The 4,867-nt window shown below is 35.3% G+C and overlaps 1 protein-coding gene across 5 annotated transcripts in view; it reads left to right on the top strand.

Annotated features, from left to right (window-relative positions):
• The window catches only part of LINGO2 (leucine rich repeat and Ig domain containing 2), a 480,597-nt gene that overhangs the window by 2,365 nt on the left and 473,365 nt on the right, over positions 1-4,867 (top strand). The gene's annotated exons all lie outside the window — the stretch shown is intronic.

Here is a 4,867-nt window from a genome sequence, read left to right as displayed (position 1 = left end):
CTGAGTTTAGCAATGTAAAATCTGTTAGTGTCTTTTTCATATCTTAAGACCATTCAAATCACACAAACACAGGGTGGGTGTGGTTTTTGGAGAGGATATGGATGAGGATTCTAGGAGGATTCCTGTGGTGGTTTTTACAAGTCGTGGTAGTATGACTGTTGTCTGTCTTTAGGGGCTTTGTTTATTTATATACATTTTGACTATCTAAACCTCAGTGAATAAAGAGGGAAAAAAGATTGAGTTCCGAAGGCTCTGTATGTAGCTGTCTGTTGGTTCATTGGCTCATCCTTTGTGGGAAGGTGGATTTCGTTCTAGCTGTTGCTGATAATTAAAAATCCAGATGAGGGATGAGTGGATCAGTTTCAGTAAATTTATACAATACTAGGTATGCGTATTGCTGTATTCTCCTATTGCAAAGGAGCTTATTGGGCTACTATTACTTGTACTAAGTACATTCTGATTCTCTGTCCTTTTTCTTCACATTTTGTACAGATATTCAGGACATTTAAGAAAATTCTGTTTCTAATTAGTCATTGATAGACATTCCTGTGTCATAAGGCTGATTTGGTTAAGCTGTGTCTAATTATGAATCTTTACAAATTATTGCTCATTTCTAATTAGTGCAGTGACTAATTTAACTGTTTATTTTCCAAAATGTTTTCAAGTCATGTATTTTCAGCCAGAAACTTTTTTTCCCACCTAATTTGAAAGCATAAAATTAAGATTTTTTTTTTCTTGTTTTCTGGAGACAGTAGTTTCTCCGTTGCATTAGAAAAATGCTCAAATAAATGAGATAACTCTGTAAAGAATGGAATTGAAATATTTGAAATTTATAGACATTGCTCCTCAAGACATGCAGTATATCAATCAGTGTTTTCTGTGCTGAGATATCAATATTATTCCCATGAGATATGCTCAGTGGAGTTCATGTTTGAATTGCTTGCTGTCTCGTAAGCCTTTTTATTCCTGGGGACAGTTCCATATCTTAGTGATGAAAATCTGTGGCGGGAGGAAGCATAGAAGATAAACTGTCATCAGTGTTGTATAATGACATTTTGGTGGCCCATTTTCTGGTTTTTGTTTGTTTGTTTGTTTTCTTTTTTTTCTTTTTTTTTTTCCTCTCAGCAACTATCCTGTGAAGCAGGAGTTCATGAGATTATTTATAATCATCCTGATGAGAGTTGTTATTTGATTAAAATCTAATGTCTCACTCCCTTTGAAATTGAAAGTATTTATATCAGCAGACTATAGGCAAGTCTTCTTATATATTGATATATACCATTTGTGTTTTCAGCTTGATTATTATTATGAAAGTCCTATTAGGTCAGTGTGAATATTTAGTGAACATCTTTTCTGTGAGTTGGAATTAGTGAAGTGTTTAACTCATCTTCCAGAAATACTCCTAATTACATACAAATAGAAATAAGGGTGCATTGAAACTAATGCTTTATTTAAGGTGGAAATATTTTAAACTGCTTCTTACTGTTGAGCAGCATTTCAGCTAATATTTTTCTTATTGCCTTCATAGTAGGCAAGAAATTCCTTCTAGTTTTGCATTACAAGAAAATGCCAAATTATATGTGACTTGGTGGATTTTAAGTGGTATAGTCAAAGTAGGGAATGTTTTTTAAAAAAATATTTCAGAAGACTAAATGTATCTGAAGGAAATGGGCATGTGAATTTTCATCTGATGGACCAATTACATTTTCTAAAAGGAAAGAGAACTGAGAAAATTGAGTTTTAGTTTGACAAATAAAGCAACATAACTTATTAGCTGTCGATCTCAAAATCAAAGTTGCAATGAAAGAAAGAAAGGTAAAATAATAGTAAATAATAGTAAAATTTTATCATCACTGAAAATAAAGCTATAATTTATTTAAGTAGAATAAACAGAATTGTCTTCAGTAGAAAGATGTTTCTGCATAAAGATTTCTATTGTGGAATTTGTTTGATTAACTGCAAACTGCCTGTCCTTTGGTTATAATGAAGAAGAATAATTATTCTACAGTCCTATTGCTTTTTGTTTCGCTAGGATTTATTCAACAGTAGCTGTGATTAATATTTTATAACTTTTAATCAATGTATGTTCTATTTTTACCTTTTTTTTTAATAAAAACTGCATGCCTTCTTAAAGCCATTGTTCTTCAGGTGAAGAAAGGTTCTTTTTAATGGTAAAAAATCAGATGTATCCTGTAAAACTATGGATAAGATATCTTAACTCTTACTTTTTATATTTCAAGTTATAGTGTAAAAAATTACATTTTCTTTGATATTCAAGTTTAATGCTTAGGAGCAACCAGTGGTCACTAGTTCAGATTATAGAAACTTAACAGGACTCCATTTCTTCTCCCCTCCAGCTCCCAATAATTTTAAGTATAACTATCTTCAGTGTTGAAAACTTGTAAGAGCCATGGGGTGGCATTTACTGAAGCAAGGCAAAGACCATCCTTGAGCTGTACAAATGCAGAGCCCCATCTCTAGGAAAGAGTGAGATTTCACTGGAGTCCCTTCTCTTGGCAGTTTCCTTGTAACTGAGAGTGTAATAAGAGGAACCACACCACTAGAGAAACCAAACAGACTGGCCTTAGAGCAGGACAGCTACATAGACTGTCATGCTCTGTTCACTTTCCAACTTCCAGGTTACTCTTTCCTCCTATTATTTCCTTCACTTTATCTTGTTTCTGAGAAAACGCAAAGTTTTCATCAAATGGTATTTATCTCTTGATTGCTGTAATTCATAACTGCATCTCAACTTGTGTTTTGGTGAAGTCTTTGTGGAATAGCAGTAGATACTGGCTGTGAAGATCTTTGTAAGAGAGATTCTTTTGAATAAAACCTCAGTTTGGTGTTTTCTGGATGCTGTTTCCTTTAAAGCAAAAGAGTTTATGTTCCTCTGTGACAAGTCATCGAGTAAGTTCCCATTTACAGCACACGTGGACCTCAGCACTGATATTTTCCCATGGCCGCCTTTTGCAGACCAATGTGTATCAAAGTCAATCAAAATTATCACAGCTCCACCATCTCTGGAATGAATCAGTTATGCAAGCATCCAGAGAGTTCATCCTGCAATTCCCACCTCATGTTCTTGTCTTAGGACAAATCATATGGCCCATAAGAGAAAATTTGCAAGAGAGAGGAGACGTGTGTATGTGTGTGTGTGGAGGACACATGTGAAGACCCAACTATCTTTCATTGCAGTCATATTATAAAGACTGCAGATAACATCAGGAGAGAGATAAGAAGAGAAAAAAGCTCCTTGGGAAGAAGAAATTCTGCTTCCCTGTAGGTCCTGGAGTAAAAACGAAGAAAAATATTTCAAGATTGTGACTTTGCAACTTTCCAGAGCCTTAGTTGGGTCTGGAACAGCTGTCAGCCCCGGTAAACAGACTTTGTGGCTGCTTGTGACAAAATCCCATGTTTCTGAAGTGGAAAGAAATAGGGGAGGCTGAATCTACAATGATGGTGTGTGACTGGGAATGAGAGAGCCAGACAAGCTTGTGGCCTCTCAGCATCAAGGTGTCTGACTGTTCTCAGAAGTAACCAAGTGCACTTATGCTTAAACATTGTGATTCAGTTCTCCAGGCATAGCAGTAATTCTCCTGAAAGGAGAGACTATGTTGCTATTCCTGACAAGGGTGTTAGAAAGTGATGAGAGATTCAGAAAACTAACCACTCATCTTCAATTGTCACATTTGAGTACAAGACTTGCTGTAGACGTTGCTATGAATGCCTCCAGTGCTGTATGTAACTATCCAAACCAGGGCAATTATATACAAGATAAGATGATATTTATAATTTTATTAAAAACAGGAATAGATTTTTGATTAGAAAGCCATGAAAAATTTAGTGTTATTAATATGTATGTGGGGAGGAACGAATGAGAAATGCATTATGTTTGTATCAGTACATGAGGTAGTCTGGAAGAATATGCAGAGTTCTGTATTAGTGTATGGCTTTATAATGATTTTGATTTTTTGTTTCTTTTTTTCTCTTTTGGACTACTGAGTGGGACCAGCCAAAGCTGTTGAGAAAATCTCTGTCTCATGCCAACTTTTTCCCAGTGTAAACTGGCACACCTTGCCAGGAAAAAGAAGCAATTTGTGCTATAGGCAAACATGAACAAAAAGTGTTCATTTATTGCAGGCTGGGTAGTGAAAGCCTTAAAAAAATGAGTGGATCTGTTTAATTTAGGATAAAAGTTTCTCTGCACTCACAGCATAAACAGACCTTTGTGCAAACAAGAATTAATTCCAACTCGGAATGGACTGAATTTTCTACACTAGGTTGTGAAGTAGATAAGTAGATTCACAAAAGCTTAAAACACAAGACATTCTTGTTTCTGTTGCCTCCATAGATGACGAGGAGCAAGTAATTACCTTAAAGATACTGCAAAGGTAGTGAAGAGAGGTATCAGGATAAAAAGCAGTGGAACAATTGTAGGAATTAAACTACAGTAAATCGTAAGCTTGCAATCACTTCCTTCCAAGATTTCTGAAGCAAATACATAGCTGAACATCTGAGTGACTTCTGAATCTGTTATTTATTTTTAAATACTATGTCTTACCTGGAGGATAGCCAACTATTAGGAATAAAATTGTGTCAGGAATTAATAAGCAGAGTCAGACCACAAAGAAGTAATTGACAAAACTAAGTGAAGTCAACATCCCAAAACATCTAGATGAACATATGCAGAGGATGTAAGACTGCTGCTCACTTTAGGGAGACAAGTGTACAGATCTGCTAGTGGGAACAGTCCAGTCTAACCTCCTTCTCACTGTCAGCATGACTTAAAGTGAGTGTACAATTGCAGTCTTACTATCAAACACTTCTGTTACTGATAAAATATTTCTTCAAGTTGTTCATTTAT

This window comes from Pseudopipra pipra, chromosome Z (assembly GCF_036250125.1).
Source record: "Pseudopipra pipra isolate bDixPip1 chromosome Z, bDixPip1.hap1, whole genome shotgun sequence".
In the NCBI taxonomy this organism is placed as follows: domain Eukaryota; kingdom Metazoa; phylum Chordata; class Aves; order Passeriformes; family Pipridae; genus Pseudopipra; species Pseudopipra pipra.
Note: the sequence above shows the minus strand (reverse complement) of the source record. Positions and strands in the feature narration are given on the sequence as shown.